This window comes from Tamandua tetradactyla, chromosome 3 (genome assembly GCF_023851605.1).
Source record: "Tamandua tetradactyla isolate mTamTet1 chromosome 3, mTamTet1.pri, whole genome shotgun sequence".
Lineage (NCBI taxonomy): Eukaryota > Metazoa > Chordata > Mammalia > Pilosa > Myrmecophagidae > Tamandua > Tamandua tetradactyla.
This window is the reverse complement of record NC_135329.1, coordinates 129,558,438-129,579,743: the sequence shown is the minus strand read 5'-3', so window position 1 is coordinate 129,579,743 and position 21,306 is coordinate 129,558,438. Positions and strand designations below refer to the sequence as shown.

Genomic DNA, 21,306 nt, shown 5'->3' with positions numbered 1-21,306 from the left:
CACAAAAGGCTGGCTTTCTAAAAATAATTTTTCAATTATACTTCATTGATATACACTGTAAAGTACACTCAGTGCAAAAGTACTGTGCTAGACACCAGAAAAGAAAAATACACATGTAAAATCACTCTGAAATGAGCACAAAAGTAAAATTAGAAACCTAAATTACCTGATTTATTAATGATAATAAATACGATGGTTTAACACAGTAACTAAAACAGTGGTGTGTATGTGTGTGTGTTTTAAATAAGTGTTAAATTCTTTTGAAAATAACTACCTTACATTCAAAGAACTCAAAATTTTCAGAAATGGAGTATCCTACAAATCTCTGTCTGTCGAAGAAATGATTCTGTATTAGCTCATCTCCCTGTGTCTGGCTCACCTCACCTCACCCTAGATTCCACTTGCTTGCAACAGAGAGAAGCTGTCTCACTTGGGGCACGAGGGAAGTTCCTCTGGACAAGTCGAGAAAGCTGGAAAGCAAATTCACCCTATGATAGTCAAGAAACAGTTTATAAAACCAGCCACGGCCTCCCTCAAAATCCCAAAGAGGCAACAATGGAGAAGAAAGAGACATCCACATATATATACACACCCTTAACTATGGGAAAAGGTGGGTGAAAGGTCACAAACCCAATCCACACCCTGCGTTTAAGTGGACAAGGAACATTTACTGACAGCCCCTCCTCTTAAGCAAGGTACTAGAAGGGCCAAGTTTACTTAGACAATCTCAGGTTTTCTAATTGATGCTAATGGTTTTGCAACCCAACACACAATACAAGGGTTTTAAAGGTTTAAGATAATGAGACAAGATCCCCTCCAAAACCTTTAGGGTGTTTTAGTTTTCTGAAGCTTTTACAAGCACACACGCACAGGCACGCATGCAAGCACACACACACACCCCACTCCCGCCTTTCCTGCTTCACTCCTTACAGATTCCATCCCCACACCCAACTTCTCACTCACTAGCGAGCACACTACCTAATTTCACACCTCTGCTCTCCCTGTCCCTTCATCCCTACCTCTCTTCTAATCTGGAAATTTGTCGTCCTCTAGGCACAGTTCGATTATTATCCGCATGCCCTGTCCCACACCCTTGAAACATCATAAATCCTTCTTCTGCACCCACATGGGTTGCTAAGGCTAGAGTTTAGCATTCCTTTACTTTGTTCTGCCTAGACCTCCTCTATCTACCAAAGTTTTTCAAGGGCTCCTCTTAACTGGTATTCCCCACCACTATCCTCCAGCTCATCTCACAAGTGGAGGCAGATGCTCAATCATGTCTGTTGACTAAAGTATTTCAACAAGAGACTTCCCATGATGATCAGAGCACATCTCTGAACACACTACTACATCTGCCCTGGAAGGAGTGCTATCCATGTCCAAACACACCAAAAACCAGGCTCCTGCCCAAATCAAGCCTCTCACAGTAGTGCTGCAGAGCTTCATTGCCAAAAAAAGGGCTGAATCATGTGTAGTCACGTTGGAGCCAACAAAAACCACATTAGCAGGTCATGGGGTACTAATAAGTTGGTGCATGCAGAGGCTGAGTGGAGGCTTTTCTCCGCTTTGAGTCTGTTTAATGAGGAGCTGTAGAAGAATGTCCCCTTCTCCATCAGGACTTCAAAAATGAAGGCAGCTGAGGTCTCATTCAAGCAAAATGTGAACAGACCTAGATGGACCAGTTGGTTGCCCCATGTCAGCTATTCAATGTTTCCTGAAAAAAGACTCATGTTCTGCCACAGCTCACAAATGCTGCCAAGGATTCCGAGCACCCCAGGTTTCCATTTCACCAGGTTTCTGACCTCACAGGCACAGTATTTAAGCATTCACTTGCAGGACAGCACCACCTGGTGAACATTAGCTCAAATATCTGAAGCTTTCTTCTATTATTCACTAATAAAAGAGATCACATCATCTGCCTCTTTTACAGATGGTTCTAGCAGCCAGAAAAGGAATCCATCTCCCAGCTGCAGCAAGTACTTCAGCCAAGCCTTCTTTCATAAAGCACACCTCAGCAGAAAAAGCAGCCTTCTTTGTCCTAATCACAACCGACAGACAAGTATAAAAGAATATCCATCACAGTCCACAACGTGCCTGCTGTCAAATGGACAGAAGACCCACTGCCTGGACCCCACACTGATGAGTCTGTACCTTTCTAGTTAGATCTGTAATAGGTTACACACACACATAGCTTCTCTACGACTCCTCCATCTAGAGGTCCTTTTTGAGTTTAAGACTACAAAGACACCACTGTAAATTAGAGTTACAGAGGTCCAAAGGGGAGGCAGCTTCCTGAAAGAAGTAAGCCTGTCCCTACAGCCTGTTTTTGTGGTGATGAGATCACAGAGCTTAGATTCTGTGTTTGGTCCTACATGGGTTTTAAGAGCCATATCCAGTAATTACAGAAAGGAAAAACAGAGGTCAATGAGACCAGAGTAACTCTGAGTGGTATTTGAAAAGTTACTTATAACTACAACCAGATCACCTATCAGACTCAGAAAAGAAGCTACACCTCAAGTTTCAATTCTTTATCCTTCAGTCAATTTTAGATTAGCAAAACAAAAATCATGGAACGTTTTACTGACTTGTTTCAGCATCCCTCCTTTCAAAGGCTTTTTCAATGCACGACCCAAAATGCAGACCCAAGAAAGGTTTGAAAAACAAGCATCATGCCACAAGATATCCTCATGTAAAATACAAAGTGGTAACAAAATACTTACTGGAGTAATTTTTAATGGTACCTAAAACACTGGAGTTTAGGGACTAGCTAAATGACACTCTTTAACTGCCCATCACTTGCTTTTTATTTTCAGGTCTAATTTCCAACTGACTCCTAAAAAAACCCTTAAAATATTTTGAGGAGAATTATCAGGGCTCACATTCTGGCCATCACCTTCTCTCAAGGCACAGAAAGCCTTCAAAGTTGTTGTTTTGGTTTGCTAAAACTGCCACAATGCACTATATCAGAAATGGGTTGGCTTTTACAATGAAGATTTAGAAAGTTACAATTTATACTTCTTAGGCCAGGAGAATGTCCAAATTAAGGCATCCACAGTACGATACCTGCTCTGAAGAAAGGCTGGTCACACCCGGGACCCCTCTGTCACATGAGAAGATAAATGACTGGCATTAGCTGGTCCTTGGCTCACAGGATTCGATGCTTTCAACTGCTGGATCCAGTGGCTTCTCTGTGGGCCCTCTCTTAGCTCCTCTGGGGCTTATTTCTGCAAACTCTCTCAGTTTTTTCTGTCTTTTATTCTCTCAGAAGTCCAGTAAAAGGATTAAGACCCACCTTGAATTGGGTGCGTCACATCTCAATTGAAATAACCTAATCAAAAGGTCCCACCCACAATAGGTCTGCACCTACGGGAATGGATTAAAAGAGCACGGCCAAAAAGAAAAGAAAGAGAAAACAAACAAACAAAAGACTATGGCCTTTCTAGGGTCCATAATGGCTTCAAACCAGCACAGCTGTTTATCCAAATAGACGTTAAGTATCGAGAAAATTGTTTTCCTCCTCTCAAAGATCCCCCTAAAAATCTGGCATCAGGCCTCCTCAACCACAAAAGAAAGACTTCTGTGTGGTTCATGGGTCAAGCCATATCACAATGGATGGTCCAAACCCTCCAGTAATAGAGGATTCTGCAGCACTGAGTACTGCTGGACTAGAATGAAAGGCCCAGAGACTCAAGGAAAGCCCCCCAGTCAGAGAAAGCCTCATCCCACCTTACTGGTGAGTTCATGGCAAAGCGCAAGCCATTTTCAAAGGCAACAGGGTGGCACACTACACCCCAGAAGCCCTAAAGCCAGGAAAATGAAGCTCTTGTTTTTGTTTTGTTTCATTTTGCAAGCTGGTGCTTAACAGAAAGTAGACTTACATAGAGGAGGAAAGCAGGGAGGAGAACTCGGTGGGGTTTCGGCTTGCATTCATGGCAAAAGGCACTATTAAAAAGTCCTTATTTCCACTCTAAAGTTCGAAGTTTCCTTGTCCTTAAGATAGGTGAATTGCTATTTACTGTTAACTTACTGACTACAACTAAATATGCATTAGCATCTCCTGGGGAACTTCAAAATATTGTGACGCCCAGAACAATGAAAAGCAAACATTAGCAATGAGAGGGAGAGGTAACGAGCATGGTGTGTGTGACTTTTTTCTTTTTATTCCTTTTTCTGGAGTGATGCAAATGTTTTAAAAAATGATCATGGTGATGAATATACTACTCTGTGATGATACTGTGAGCCACTGATTGTACACCATACACGGAATGTTTGTATGGTAAGAATGTTCATGTTTCTATGTTGTTTTGGTTTGATAATACAAAATAAATTTAAAAATAAAACAGCAAACATTGGTACTTTTTAAAGCTGACCAGCTAATTTTAATGTGTGGCAAGGTTGAGAACACTGGGACTGAACTACATGATCAGCAGATTGGTTTCTTTTTTTTTTTTTTTTGCTTTTAAGCAGTAGGGTAGGAAATACTTATGCCTCAAAAAAGGGAGGGGGTAATGAGAGGAGAAACAAATCAACAAAAGCAAGCGCTGGAGGAAGCTGAAGTGACTAACTTGCAGGTGATGTTCATTGTGGCGGGTGCAAAGAATGGCCCAGAGGTACACATTCTCTGAGGACAGGAGAAGAGGAGAAGGGCCAGACTGGATTATCCCCTAAGAAAACCTCATGGGAACTGCCAACAGGAGCTTGGTGGCTTTGGAAGATGGAGGTGGGGGTAAAAGGTGCCAATTTCATGCTCATTCCTAAGTTTATTATTTGAGAAATGGTTATATGATGGTTTTCATATGTGAACAATTACTGAATCAACCACATTTACCACTCTGAGTTCTCCTAGTTCTTCCATCAGCAGTACTGACAGGATACATATTTTCTTGCTCACCGAATCTGGCAAAGCATACACACTCCTTATAGGATAATCTGCCTGGAGTTATAGTGTCCAAATAACAGAGCTTTCCTTGGTGTGAAATCAAGGCTCCTCGGCAGCCTGAACCCAAAGTTGAAATAATTAGCATCATGATGTTTATTGATGTAACAGTGACCAGATAAGAAGGCACTTGAGTTAAGGGTCAGGATTGCAGGAACATGAGCTCTAGCCGAGGAGTGAGGAGTGAATTTTGCTCTCATTTCCTTTTCCTTTAATTCTTAGAGCTACTAGCTCTCTACCTGTCCTTCTGTAACAGAGTGACCAAATCAGGCTGTCCAGCTTGGATGCCTCCTTCCCTATCTCTCTCTCTCTCATGGAAATTAATCCAACTTTGCCTTATCCCTCTCCTCTATCCTTCCCCAGTATTTTCCAAAGTGTATCCTGCTGATTATCTGTACCAGAATGACCAGGGGCATTTCTGGGTACCACTCCAAACCACAGAGGATCATAATATCTGGAGGAGAACTCAAGATTCCGCACTTGAGTCCACCACACAGACACAACACAGACTGCGACTAAAACCGTCATCAAATCTTCCTTTGAAATGGGTTCTATCAGACACTACAAAATCTCTCTGTAACCTCCACCGCTTCCTTAAATGGGGTTTGGTCAATTTATCCTCTTCTTGGCCTCCTGACCAGGTCTTTTACTGCATGGCCACTTCCTCAAATACCCCCTTGATCCCAGCACTCCTGGCTCAAAGCTCCTCATACACATCACTCTTCTCCGAACTCACACCCAATGCAAAACTCCTTCACTACTTTCAATTTAGATTTGCAGGTCTGTTAGTCCTCTCTCCCAACTAAGTGTTAGGCTTCTTGAAGGCAGGTCCGTGCTACACTTTTTATGTCTTCCATAGGGCTCACTATATCTTAGATTACAAGAATCGTTATCAAAAAACCAAACCCCTGCTTTAGCCCAGGGTTTTCCTTCATTCACCCTCGTTCCACATTCCCTGAATAATCTTTCATCCTTGCCTTTCCATAACAAAACTAATTCAAGCAAGAATGAAAGAAAAGAACTATTTATACGCTAATGAGAACAAAGGGAGAAACCTATAAGAGAGAAGTTACAAACTAGCAACTTCAACTATCCATACAAAAGCTAGGAATGAAAAAGCAAATAGTCTTTTCAGCTACCAAAATCTGAGTATGACTTCGAACACCATTCAGAAGAGAACTTTCCAACCTCCCCACTCCCCTACCAAACACATCTTTCTTTCCCAGACCCTCACGTAGAGCCATTTCCTCTTCTTTTAGATACAATTTAAGAGGAGGGACTATTTGGTGTCCTCTCCGCTCCCCCACATCACCGTAAATTAAGTGGGTGGAGAGTAACTGGTGGATCAGGGCACCATGACAACTCTAAGTTATGACTGTCAGGAAACAACTTACAAAATAAGAAACAGTAGATTATAGGCCCTCATAGCTTAAATAGCTTTGCACTCCCCAACAGTGCCCAAGGACACCAATGCACTTCAAACAGCACAATCAGTGACTCTGAACTCTTGTTTTCACAAAGAGAAGAGGGGCCCACATGGCCAGCCTCTGCCCCAAAGACCGAAGTGTTCTCTGGGACAGGGACGGGCACCACCTCCACGTGGCACATCACCTAACACCCAGATAGGCTTTCAAAAGCAGCCGCAACCCTGAGCATTGCTGCTCTGACCTGGAACCTGCCGTCTGGTTCCTCTCATGGTCAGCCCACGCTCACCACTTCTCATCCACTTTGTGGTTTTGTGAGTAAATCTCCCAACTGTAAACTCTTGAGCAGAGAGACTACACATTTGTGTGACCTATTACTACCCCCGTTCCAACTTCCCTACCCTAATCTAGTAGCTGAAGCCACTCACCCTTTGCAGACGTGCTCAGAATCCCTAGGGTCAGATGACCTTAGGGAAGGAGACATTTAAACGAGTGGGCCTGAAAACACACCTGGAACTCCTTTACAGATTACAGAAATGCCTGCCCTGGCCACATAGCCTCCTACCCCACCCCTAGACGGGGAGTTCCAAGTCCAACCCTAAGTATTTCTGTTGTCTACAAGGGGACATAGAGCTCAAGGAATAAATTCTGCACTGCTGCATATGTCAGTCTGAACCAACAAAGCTGGGCGGCAACCTAACCTCGAATATCTTCAATCATTTTCCTATTCAGAACTGGTAACTGGGTGACGTCACACTTACTTGATAAATAGCATTCAAAAGTACTGACTTGGTCCAGGTGTAATAAAGAGAGTACTTTAATGAATTGTAATCGGCAGTTCTGTGATATAAGGTTATGATTCACACTTAGTTCAAGGAATCCTTTATCCATATTGAGTTAAAAACAAAGTCTATGACTACATTCAAAAAAGTAATTCACTGTTTTAAGCTTACTGAATACGTCACCTCAACCCTAAGACCTGTTCATTTACACAGAGGCTAAAACGACCTACCAGGATACTAAATCCTCTACGTTTAGGCCTGTTTCCAACTTCCACAAAGTCCACGTTCCCACAGCTGAGGGCCCTTGATGCATGCCACCACCTCACCTTCTATCCCTTACTGGTTCAACCCAGCGGGAATTTCTAGGATAGAAAATTTAAGCAGTTCTGGCTTAGCAGGGAGACAGTTCCAAGCTGTTCTTGCTGCTTGAAGAGCCCTGACCTTGTATCTAAGGGCTCAGCTCTCTTCTACATTCCAAAGGCATCAACCACCCTGTAGCTCAGTTCTGATAAACATTCCTAGGATCCTCTCTTGATAACCTGCTAGTCCCTGCGGGCTGATCCCTAGGGGTTAAGGCACTGCCTCTGATCTTGGTAATCCTCCCGCGGGGTTGGAGGTTGGTCCTGAACCATCAGGTCAGAGGACATGGTGCCTGTGTCAGGCTACTCCGATGCCCCCAAACCAGACCATCACCTGGCATATGCCTGAGGAACGGCAGCCTTTATTCCTGACAAGCTCAAGTTCTGTCCAGCTGCAGACACCGCCTCCCTCAGCCCCCACCCCCATCTGTGTCCCCCACCCCTAGGTGGGGAGTTCCCGGTCCAACCCCTAGGGTGAAGTCAACCAGCCAGGCCTTACTAGGAAATGACTCAGCTCACAAAAAGCAGAGGGGCCTCTGGCTACAACACAAGTAAGTCATGAAATCTGGAATTTATCCCATCAAAAATGTCAAAACAAAAACCCAACAACAAAATATCAACCAAAAAAAAAAAAAAAAAACAAAAGGAAACAGGATAGATCTTTCCACAGAGAATTCAAAGCCCTCATGTAAACTTTTGGTACACCTTTTATCACTACTTTTTAGGACAAAACTAAGGGAAATTCAAGAAATGACTGCGTCTTCCCTGCATGGCCCAGGAATCAAAGAGGGCTTCTTATAATCCACTTCACAGCTAACACCCATGGTTACTGAAATTATAAACACGAAAATAAGTAAATGATTCTGCTTGCACAGGAAATCAATTCAACTTCTAAACCACCATTAACAAAGTTAAATTTAAATGTGACTGTGTATCAATATTCTTTAAAAATCACACAACGTGAAAAATTCGAACTGGCTCAAATGTCTTACACTTCAGAATAACATGAAAAACAGCCATCTTCATTTTCTGCTAAAAGTTTATTTTTGCATTACCTATAATTTTCTACAGAATCCTAAAGTCCTGTTTTCTAACACAATTTTATAGAAAGACTATTTTCCTCCTTGGTTTTATATCTTTGCTGTTTTTTTTTTAATCTTATTAACAATCTGAAAAACTCCAACCTTGCAATTTTCCCCCCCAAAAGGAATAATATGCAGTTCAGGGGGAAACCAAAACCAATGTCAACACTTCCTGAGTGACACAGCTGCTATGAGTGACTAGTGAATAAAGTTTTTGGGAAAATGTTCACTATTCTCCAAAAGTATTCTCAAAGTTATTGAAGACAGGGTCAAAACTACATTAAGGAAGTACTACCTACCTATGCAGAAGCACAGGAAATAGACGAGCTAGGCAGATGTCTGCTCTCAAGAAAGTCTGCCAGTCACCTTATTCTAGACACCTCCGGAGAACCCACTCGGTTCATCCAGCATCACATAGTAAGCTGTCTAAGTTCTTTATTATAAATCTTAAAAAAAGGGGGTAGGTGGGTGGAAAGAGGAAACAGAGTTAGGAATTCAGATTACTTTGACCTCAAAGTTCCTGTCCCTTCTGCACCATACTGTCCACATGCAAAGGAAGTATAAGCAATACAGATTAGCATATAATGCAGGGCTAGCATGCACAATAGGCTAGTGTGTACAACCGGAGGAATGGAGAGGGGACTGGAAACCGAAGAAAGCTGAAGTAGTCAAGGAAACCTCAGAGGGCAACTGAGGCCAAATCATGAAGGAGCAGACTCAGCCTATGGGGACGGGAACAAGTCTGTCCACTGGCTAAAGCCAAGAAGGTGTGCTAGGGAACAGCTTTTAAAGGTTGCGGGGTAATTTTTTTTTTTTAATTATATGCCATGATCATCTTTTTTCCCCCCCGCTTATTTATTTATTTTGCATATTCATCATCATGATCATTTCTTAGAACATTTGCATTAATTCAGAAAAATAAATAAAAAGACAACAGAAAAAATTCATACATACCATTCCCCTTACCCCTTCATTGATCACTAGCATTTCAATCTAAATTTATTTTAACATTTGTTCCCCCTATTATTTATTTTTATTCCATATGTTTTACTCGTCTGTTGATAAGATAGATAAATGAAGCATTAGACACAAGGTTTTCACAATCACACAGTCACATTATGAAAGCTTTATCATTATACAATCATCTTCAAGAAACATGGCTACTGGAACACAGCTCTATATTTTCAGGCACTTCCCTCCAGCCTCTCCATTACATCCTGACTAACAAGGTGATAGCTATTTAATGCGGAAGAATAACCTCCAGGATAACCTCTTGACTCTGGAATCTCTCAGCCAGTGACACATTGTCTCATTTCACCTGCTTAGTTCATGAGTTTGAAGATAAAAACTGAAGCAAAAACAAAGGAACTGATCAATTTACATTCTTTTTATTGTCTCATGCCAGTGTTGCAATGTCTTCAGATTTCATTTCAGTTTTATATTCTACTTAAGTAAAACTAAAATCACTACTTTATTGTAAACATTTGGGGACAATCTCTGAATGATGCAATTACTTTTTTGTAATTTTAAAATACATATTACTTTTGTCATCAGGAAAATGCCTAATTTTAAAAAGGCTCAAGAGACTTCCAGTAAGATAGCAGAGTAGGGAGCTCCAGGACTCAGTCCTTCCACCAAAACAGCAATTAAGCAGGCAGGAACTGTCTGAAACAATTATTTTGTAACTCCAGAGCCAGAAGAACACTGTACAGCATCCAGGGAAGTGCAGGAGGAAGAGGCTTGTAAATTTCAGGAAAGAACTGTAAGTTGCTCTCCCTGAGCTGCAGCTATCTATGCCCATCCCCTACTCTCATGGCAGGCCTCCACAAGATCCAGTTCTGGGTTAGCTGCTGCTGACATCAAGGGACATAAAAATCCTCCAACAATCAGGAGTGTTCATGGCCAACCACTGATCACAGCTTTTGATTACCAAATTCAGATCACTGGCTCTGAGGACAGCTATTATTATTACAACAAGCCTAGACAAAGGCAGCAGCCGCCATGCCATCGTTCAACCCTCCCCAGATAGAGGCGGAGGTGGTGGAGATTTAAAAATATAGCGCTTACTCAGGAATGTGGGGGGAAGTTGGCCAAAGTCCTACATTTTGGGGACAGGCCAGGAAAGCTCATCTTTGGGAAGCCACTGCAGAAATTTTGGCCCTTCCTGAGGCCTTCTAGAGGGCACTTTGGAGCTGGTTGCCACCTCTTTCATGGATACCTGGCCCTGTCTTGGCTGGGAAAGAACGAATTGGGAATGTACTCTCCAGGATGACCTTCCTGCCAGAACGTGCCCTCCATGCAAAAGCAGCATGAGACAACAAAAGGAATGCAAAAAACTTCAGAGATGGAGAGAGTGGGACTAAGGCCTGTCAGCTTCAGATACTCCGGAGAGGGAGCTTTGTCTGCTGGGAAATAGAGGGGACAACCAAACTCCTGTAAACAGGGAAACTCAAAAAAACTAACAAGTACAGGACAAGACAAAAGTTCACTAGAGAGGAAAACACTGCATACTCCTTTGCCTTGGGCAGACCTTCCCGAAAGGAGGGCTAAAACTCAAGAAAATCTCTCATCACCAACTGGTTACAAAACAAGGAAACAGGGATCCCAGGGAGTAAATCTCAGAATTAACATTTTAAAACATTAAAATATACAGCGTGCAACAAGAGTAAATGACAAAAAAAAGAAGCAGGAAATGATGGACTATGCAAAGGAAAAGGATAAAAATGCAGAAAACATCAACAAAGAAGAGAACAGGGAGATACTGAACAAAACTTTTTTAAAAAGACCTCAAAAATACTTGAGATGCACTGCCCTCCCCATCTCTACATGGGACATGACTCCCAGGGGTATGGCCCTTCCTGGCAACATGGGACAAAAATCCTAGAATGAGCTGGGACTCAGCATCAAGGGATTGAGAAATCCTTCTCGACCAAAAGAGGAAAGACAGAGATGAGACAAAAAGTGTCAAAGGCTGAGAGATTCTAAACAGAGTCGAGAGGTTATCCTGGAGGTTATTCTTACGCATTAAATAGATGTCACCTTTTTAGTTAAGGCATAACAGAGAGGCTGGAGGGAACTGCCTGAAAATGCAAAGCTGGGTTCCAGTAGCCATGTTTTCTGAAGATGATTGTATAATGATATAGTTTTCATAATGTGACTGTGTGATTGTGAAAACCTTGTGTCTGATGCTTCTTTTTTATTTACTTTTTTATTTTTTATTTTTTTTTACATGGGCAGGCACCGGGAATCGAACCCGGGTCCTCGGGCTTGGCAGGCAAGCAATCTTACCTGCTGAGCCCACCCTGATGCTTCTTTCATGTACCTTATGGACAGATGAGTAAAACATATGAATTAAAAATAAATAAATAATAGCGGAAACAAATGTTAAAATACATTTAGTAGATTGAAATGCTAGTGATCAATGAAAGGGGGGGTAAGGGGTATGGTATGCATGAATTTTTTTTTCCTTTTTATTTCTTTTTCTGAATTGATACAAATGTTCTAAGAAATGATCATGATGAATATACAACTATGTGATGAGAAAAAAAGAATGTTGATATTGTATGTTGATTGGTTTTATTAATAAAACTTGAAAAAAAGAATATTAACTTAGTCTTTGCAGTTATTCTTAGAAAACAGCAATTTAAAAAAGAAATTATACTGCTCAATAATAATATTTAAAATATTTAAGTGAGTGAAATCTATCATTATAACTTTGAAAACTGCAAAAACATGTTTTATTTTTTAAATTCTATATTTATATAGCATAGATTTTAAGTCCCTCATTATTCAAAATTTCTGTGAAATACAACATTTACAAATGTGGTTAAAATATAAAATATAAGTTGTTAATTCAAGTTATTATTCCTCAGAATGAAATTTTACAGCTTGTTATGAATTAGCAGCCTGTGATAGTTTGAATTATTATTCAGCAAATATTCATTCCCCTTCCCTTCTCACCAATGCAGAGTGTGCTTTACCATGGTCTTGGCCATGTGACTTGCCCGGGTCTGTGGGATGAGAGCAGATCTGACTCAGGTAGAGTCCATTTAAAATGCTTCAGTGGTTTGGTCTGGCTGTTGTTCTATGGTGCTCCATCTGAGAAAAACACAACCCACCTAGCTGCTGCCCTTCATTCCAGTTCTCAGAATGAGCAAATGAGGAGCAGCCCTGAGCTCAAGCCACAACCTGGAACCAAGGTGAGCCAAACCACTGCCCAAAGCATAGAGACCCAGCCAGGTCCTTCACAGTCCAGGCATATCTCAACAGACCTACAGGTCTGTGAGCGTGAGTATATATGCTTATTATTGTAAGTCCCAGAGATTTGCTGAGTTTGTTATATAGTATCATCATGACAATGGCTGACTAATAAAGATGTAATAAATAAAACAACTAAAAATTTTTTAAAAATACTTGAGATGAAGAAAATACAGAGAAGGAACTATGGGATATCAGGTAAACACAAATGAACAATATGAGAGTATAAGAAAAGAGAAAAAAAATTTTAAGAATCAAACAGATACACTGGTGAAGACAAAAATAACTGAAAACCAAAAATGCCCAAGACAGTTTCAAGAGTAGAATGGAGCTGGCCAAAAAAAGAATCAATGAATGCGAAAGCAAGACACCTAAAATGACTCACTCTGAGAGCAGAAAGGAAAAAGAAATATCAAAAGTGAAAAAAGCCCAAGACAGTTAATGGACACCATCAACAAAAAGACATGAATATGCACATCCAAAAAAGATCAGAAAACACAAAACAGAATAAACAAGAACAAAAATATATCCCATCATAGACTGACTGCATCATCTAATGCAAAGGACAAGGAGTTCTGAAAGTTCAAAGAGAAAAGCAACATGTTACATAAAAGGAAACCCCAATTAGATTGAGTTGCCAATTTCTCACCAGAAACTTCTCACAAGAAGCCTGTGCACTGAAATATATTAAAATTTCAGTGCTAAAGGAAAATATCTGCCATCCAAGACTCTTATATCATATCAAGGCTCTCTTTCAAAAACAAGGGAGAATTAAGACATTCCCAGATAAACAAAAGCTGAGGGAATATATCATCACTAGACCTACCCTACAAGCAATGCTAAAGGGAGGTTCTTCAGACTGAAATGAAGGGACAGTAGACAGTGGCTCAAATGAGCATAAAGAAATAAAGACTTGCAGCAAATGTAACAATTTGGATAATTATAAATGCCAGCATTATCGTATTATTTACTATGTAATTCTACTTCTTATTTCTCATGGGTGCTAAAATACAAATACATAAAAAATAATGATAAATCAAGGTTTTTGGACATACAGGGTACAAAGATATAAGTAGTGTGCCAGGTTGAAAGGATTTATGCACCCTAGGAAAGTCATGTTTTAATCTTAATCCTATTTTGTAAAGGCAGCCGCTTCTTCTAATCCCTATCTAGTACTATAGGTTGGAACCTTGATGAGGTAGGTTATCTCCATGGAGATGTCACTAAATCAAGTGTGGGTACTGAACTTAATTAGATGGAGATGTGCCTCCACCCATTCTATGTGGGTCTTGATTAGTCTACTGGAATCCTATAAAAGAAGTATTTTGGAGAAAGCTTCAGAACGATATAATTACGAGAAGCAGAGAGTCCACCAGCCAGACCTTTGGAGATGAAGAAGGAAAACGACTCCTGGGGAACTTCATGAAACAAAAAGCAAAAAGAGAAAGCTAGCAAGACTTTACCATGTGCCCATCCAGCCAAGAGAGAAACCGTGAACTTCATCGGCCTTCTTGAACCACTGTATCCTTCCCTGATGCCTTAGCTTGGACACTTCTATAAGATTTGCTTTAATTGGGACATTTCCTCAGCCTTAGAACTGTAAACTAGCAACTTATTAAATTCCCCTTTTAAAAAGCCATTGCTTCTGGAATATTGCATTCTGGCAGCTAGCAAACTAGAACAAGTAGTAACAAGCAGTAAAAAACGTGAGGTTATAGAAGGTATAGGAAAAGTATATGTGCATGCTATCCACGTTAAGTTGATATCACAGAAAATATAGTTGTTATACATTTAGGACATCAAATTTTAATCCTATGGTAACCACAAGCAAGATAGATGAAAAGTATATCCACATAGAAATGAGAAGGCATTCAATATAGTTCAATTCAAGAAAGCAAATAAATGTAAAAATTGACTTTAAAGGAAGTGAGATACAAAAAAAGATATGACTTACACTGGCTAAATAGCAAAATGGCAGAAGAAAGACCTGTTTCATCAATAGTGACTTTAAATGTAAATTAAAAGGAGAGGAGGGGCCAAGATGGTGGCTTAGCAATGTGCGCGTTTTAGTTCGTCCTCCAGAACAACTACTAAATAACCAGAAACAGTACAGAACAGCTCCCGGAGCCACGATACTGACCAGACACACAGCGTACCCCAATCTGGACCAGCTGGACCGGCTGCAAGTCTCCAGAACCGTGAGTTCCCCAAGCCGCAGGGGCTGGTGCCCGGCGAACCTCCACTACAGGCGCTTCCCAGAGGGAAAGGAAAGAGACTTTAACAGTAGCAGGGACTGAGTTCAACCAAACACCAATTGTGGCATTAATAAACAAATTCTGACTACTAAAAATAGGCCCCCAGCTCAGGTGAAACTGGTCAAGGCAGAGGTCGCTTATTGGGCTAACCGAAAAAAGAGGAAAGGGGACGAAACAGAGGCTTTTGTGGCTGTTTCTACGGAGGCTTGGCTGCCTCTGGATTCAGCAGTGGGACTATTCGGGCTGCAACTGCCCCAGGAATAGGCAGAAACAGACTGCTTTCAGGGCTATCTCCCAAGTGTGCCTTCCCCAGGGGAGGAGTGAAGTCCAACTTAGGTGGAATCCCTCTCTCAAGGAATTCAGACCCCAAGGCTTGGCAATTTGAAGCCATTAAAACCAGTCTACAACCTCTCCTCTGTCTCCACCACGCCCCCAGCAGGGAGAGCCTTCCAAAGTTAAAGGAGCCACAACATCTTTTGCTGGTGGGACCCGCAGACAGACAAGCGCCACATACTGGGCAGGATAAGAAAAACAGAGCCCAGAGACTTCACAGAAAAGTCTTTCAACCTGCTGGGTCTCACCCTCACGGAAAACTGATGCAGGTGACTCCTTTCCCCTGATAGGAGGCCAGTTTAGTCCGGGAAAACCCGGCTGGAGTTTGTAATACCTATGTAGACCCTCCTAAGGGTGGGGAGGGAAAAGGCACCTTATAAGCAGGACAAGAAACAAGAAAACAAGAACTGAAAAATTACCCTCTGTTAAACAAAAGTTAAGCTAGAGGCCCAGAAAAAGCTGAACTGAAGGTCAAAGAACAGATAGACAACAAACTCATCTAGCAAGAAAACCTTAGGTAAGATAAGTGAAAGCAATCTCCAGAATAAAGTAATTAAGGTAATTAAATGTCTAGACACCAGCAAAAAATAACAAATCACACCAGGAAAATTGAAGCTATGGCCCAGTCAAAGGAACAAACCAATAGTTCAAATGAGATACAGGAGCTGAAACAACTAATTCAGAATATACGAACAGAAATGGAAAACGTCATCAAAAACCAAATCAATGAATTGAGGGAGGACATGAAGAAGGCAAGGAATGAACAAAAAGAAGAAATGGAAAGTCTGAAAAAACAAATCACAGAACTTATGGGAATGAAAGATACAGTAGATGAGACAAAAACAATGGAAACCTACAATGGTAGATTTCAAGAGACAGAGGTTAGGATTAGTGAACTGGAGGATGGAACATCTGAAATCCAAAAAGAAACAGAAACTATAGGGAAAAGAATGGAAAAATATGAGCAGGGACTCAGGGAATTGAATGATAGTATGAAGCGCACAAATATACGTGTTGTGGGTGTCCCGGAAGGAGAAGAGAAGGGAAAAGGAGGAGAAAAACTAATGGAAGATATTCTCACTGAAAATTTCCCAACTCTTATGAAAGACCTAAAATTACACATCCAAGAAGTGCAGTGCACCGCAAAGAGAATAGATCCAAATAGACGTTCTCCAAGACACTTACTAGTCAGAATGTCAGAGGTCAAAGAGAAAGAGAGGATCTTGAAAGCAGCAAGAGAAAAGAAATCCATCACATACAAGGGAAACCCAATAAGACTGTGTAAATTTCTCAGCAGAAACCATGGAGGCAAGAAGACAGTGGGATGATATATTTAAATTACTAAAAGAGAAAAACTGCTAACCAAGAATTCTATATCCAGCAAAATTGTCCTTCAAAAATGAGGGGGAAATTAAAACATTCTCAGACAAAAAGTCACGGAGAGAATTTGTGACCAAGAGACCAGCTCTGCAAGAAATACTAAAGGGAGCACTAGAGACAGATATGAAAAGCAGAAGAGAGAGGTGTGGAGAAGAGTGTAGAAAGAAGGAAAATTAGATATGACATATAAAATACAAAAGGCAAAATGGTAGAGGAAAGTACTACCCAAACAGTAATAACAGTAAATGTTAATGGACTGAATTCCCCAATCAAAAGACATAGACTGGCAGAATGGATTAAAAAACAGGATCCTTCTATATGCTGTCTACAGGAAACACATCTTAGACCCAAAGATAAACATAGGTTGAAAGTGAAAGGTTGGGAAAAGATATTTCATGCAAATAACAACCAGAAAAGAGCAGGAGTAGCTATACTAATATCCAACAAATTAGACTTCAAATGTAAAACAGTTAAAAGAGACAAAGAAGGATACTATCTACTAATAAAAGGAACAATTCAACAAGAAGACATAACAATCACAAATATTTATGCACCGAACCAGAATGCCCCAAAATACATGAGGCAAACACTGAAAAGGGAAATAGCTACATCTACCATAATAGTTGGAGACTTCAATTCCCCACTCTCATCAATGGACAGAACATCTAGACAGAGGATCAATAAAGAAACAGAGAATTTGAATATTACATTAAATGAGCTAGACTTAACAGGCATTTATAGGACATTACACCCCACAACAGCAGGATACATCTTTTTCTCAAGTGCTCATGGATCAGTCTCAAGGATAGACCAGTCTCAAAGATAGACCATATGCTGGGTCACAAAGCAAGTCTCAACAAATTTAAAAAGATTGAAATCATACAAAACACTTTCTCAGATCATAAGGGAATGAAGTTGGTAATCAATAATAGGCAAAGCACCAGAAAATTCACAAATATGTGGAGGCTCAACAACACACTCTTAAACAACCAGTGGGTCAATGAAGAAATCACAAGAGAAATCAGTAAATATCTCGGGGTGAATGAAAATGAAAACACAACATATCAAAACCTATGGGATGCAGCAAAGGCAGTGCTAAGAGGGAAATTTATTGCCTTAAATGCCTGTGTTAGTTAGATTCAGTTGTCAACTTGGCCAGGTGAGCATACCTAGTCTTGTTGCTGCGGACATAAGCCAGCGGTACGTGAACCTCATCTGTTGCCAATTACATCTGCAGTCAGCTAGGAGGCGTGTCTGCTGCAATGAGTGATGTTTGACTTAATTGGCTGATGCTTAAATGAGAGATTGCAACGTAGCACTGCTCAGCAGCTCGGCATTCCTCATCTCAGCATGAGCAGCTAAGCCCAGGCCTTTGGAGATGCAGAAAGAAGTCACCCCGGGGAAAGTTGTTGGAACCCAGGGGCCTGGAGAGAAGACCAGCAGAGACCATCCTGTGCCTTCCACGTAAGAAAGAACCTCAGTGGAAAGTTAGCTGCCTTTCCTCTGAAGAACCAACAAAATAAATCCCCTTTTATTAAAAGCCAATCCATCTCTGGTGTGTTGCATTCCGGCAGCTAGCAAACTAGAACAATGCCTATATCAAAAAAGAAGAAAGGGCAAAAATTTGGGATTAACTGTCCACTTGGAAGAACTGGAGAAAGAACAGCAAACTAACCCCAAAGCAAGCAAAAGGAAAGAAATAACAAAGATTAGAGCAGAAATAAATGAAATTGAGAACATGAAAAAAATTGAGAAAATCAATAAAACCAGAAGTTGGTTTATGAGAAAATCAATAAGATTGATGGGCCCTTAGCAAGATTAACAAAAAGAAGAAGAGAGAGGACGCAAATAAATAAAATCAGAAATGGAAGAGGAGACATAACCACTGGCCTCACAGAAATAAAGGAGGTAATAACAGGATACTATGAACAACTTTATGCTAATAAATACAACAATGTAGATGAAATGGACAACTTCCTAGAAAGGCATGAACAACCAACTTTGACTCAAGAAGAAACAGATGACCTCAACAAACCAATCACAAGTAAAGAAATTGAATCAGTCACTAAATGTAAATAGATTAAACTCCCCAGTCAAAAGGCAGAGATCAGTAAGATTAATAAAAATGAATGACACAACTATATGCTATCTGCAAGAGACTCACTGAAAGACAAAAATAAAAGTAGGTTGAGAGGGTGCAAGGGTAGTTCAGTGGTAGAATTCTCACCTGTCATGCAGTAGAGCCAGGTTTGATTCCCAGCTCATGCACTGTTCCAAAAAACGTGCAAACAAAGATGGAAAACAAACAAACAAACATTCAGAAAATGGTGCTACAATAACAGGATACTCATGTGGAAAAAGAACGAACTGTGACCCCGGCCTTAAAGAATACAAAAGAAAAAAAAAGTAGGTTGAGGATGAAAGGATGGAAAACTATACCATGTAAACAGTAACCAAAGGACAGCTGGGGTGCTATACTAATTATTGGATAAAATAGACCTTAAGTCAAAAACACAAGGGACAAAGATGGTCATTACGTACTGATGAAGGGACAATTCAACAGGAAGATGCAACAATTGCAAATGTAATTTATTATAACAGCAAAGTCCCAAAATATATAAAGCAAATACTGACAGATATGAAGGGAAAATTTATGGCTCTACATTAGTAGTAGGAGACTTCATCACACAACTCTCAATAATGGGTAGAACATCTAAATAGAAGATCAACAAGAATGTACAGGATTTGAATGATACGCTAACTCAACTAGAACTAACAGACACATATATCCACAATACCACACCCAACAAAAATAGAATAAATATTTGTTTTACTTTGTTAAAGCTGCTGGAATGCAATATACCAGAAATGGAACAGCTTTTAAAAAGGGGGATTTATTAAGTTGCAGGTTAAAGTACGAAGGCTGTGAAAACGTTCACTTTAAGGCACCAACAAGAGGTTACCTTCCCTCAAGAAAGGCCAATGCTGTCCAGAACACCTCAGTCAGCTTGGAAGGAGAGTGGCTGGTGTCTGCTTGGGATCTTGAACTTCTGGACACCTCTGTCATCTGGGAAGGCATATGGTGACATCTGTTAGCTTTCTCTCCTCATTTCATAAGGCTTCCACTGGGGCGTTTTCCTTCTCCATCTCCAAAGGTCTCTGTGAGGGATCTGTTGATTCTGAAACTTCTTCCAAAATGTTTCACTCTTAAAGGGCTCTAATAAGCAACCCCACCTTGAATGCATGGAGACACTTCCCCATGGAAACTATCTAGTCAAAAGTTACTACCTACCGGTGCCTGGTTGTCTGGTCGGACAAGCACTATCCTGGTTGTTGCTATAAGGACATTTCATGGAGGTCAATCACGACCATGTTGGCTGCATCTACAGCTGACTGCATTTGCAATCAGCTAAAGAAGTGTCTTCCGTAATGAGTGACACTTAATCTAGCCACTACAAGGCTTTCAAGGAGGATTCAGGAGAGACCATCACTCTTCCTGCTTCAGCCAGACAGCCTCTCCTGAGAGTTTGCTGAGGACCTTCATTGGAGCTGCCAGTTCACAACCTGCCCTACAGACCTTGGACTCTACATCTCCTCAGTTACATGAGACACTTTTATAAATTTTATATTTACATATAACTCCTGATTCTGTATCTCTAGAGAACCCTAGCTAATACAGGGTAAAAAATGATGATATAAGATACCCATGGTCTCACCAATCAGTTTAAGGAATAAAATCCTGTTTTAGTTCTCCCCCCCCCCCAAAAAAAAGTTACCACCCACAACTGTGTGGGTCACATCTCCATGGATAATCAAAAAGCTCCCACCCAGCAATATTGAATAAGGATTAAAGGACATGGCTTTTCTGGGGTACACCAAAGATTCAAACCAGCACAAGTGGATACTATGAAAAATTATATGCCAATAAATTAGATAATGTAAATAAAATGGACAAATACTTAAACACATGCAAACTACCTATATTAACTCAAAAAGAAACAGAACTCAACAAGCCAATTATCAGTAGAGACTGAATCAGTAATCAAAAACCTCCCAACAAAGAAAAGCTCAATGCTAGATGGTTTCAGAGAAATTCTGTAAAACATTCCAAGAAAACTTACCATCAGTTCTACCCAGACTCTTCCAAAAAAACCTGAAGAGGAGAGAACACTCCCTAATTCATTCTATGAGGCCAACATCACCCTCAACCAAAGCCAGATAAAGATACCACAAGAAACGAAAATTGCATACCAATCTCTCTAACAAATATAGATGCAAAAATTCTCAAATGAAATACCTCCAAATCAAATCCAAGAGTACATTAAGAGAATTAGACACCATAATCAAGTGAGATTTATCCCAGCTTTGTAAGGGTGCTTTAACCTAAGAAAATCAATTAATGTAATACAAGACAATAACAGAATGAAGGAAAAACCCACATGATCATCTCAAATGATGCAGAAAAGGCATTTGACAAAATACAGCACCCTGATACTTA

General features: G+C 40.5%; 1 protein-coding gene across 9 annotated transcripts in view; it reads right to left on the bottom strand.

Moving 5' to 3' along the window:
• Positions 1-21,306, bottom strand: part of TANC1 (tetratricopeptide repeat, ankyrin repeat and coiled-coil containing 1) — a 267,329-nt gene that overhangs the window by 174,423 nt on the left and 71,600 nt on the right. For 2 of the 9 annotated variants that reach the window (XM_077153923.1, XM_077153928.1), the window contains exon 3: positions 19,772-19,875. The exons of the other annotated variants lie outside the window; for them this stretch is intronic. The gene's annotated coding sequence lies outside the window, so the exon portion shown is untranslated. The remainder of the gene's footprint in view (positions 1-19,771; positions 19,876-21,306) is intronic. 9 annotated transcript variants of the gene reach the window in all.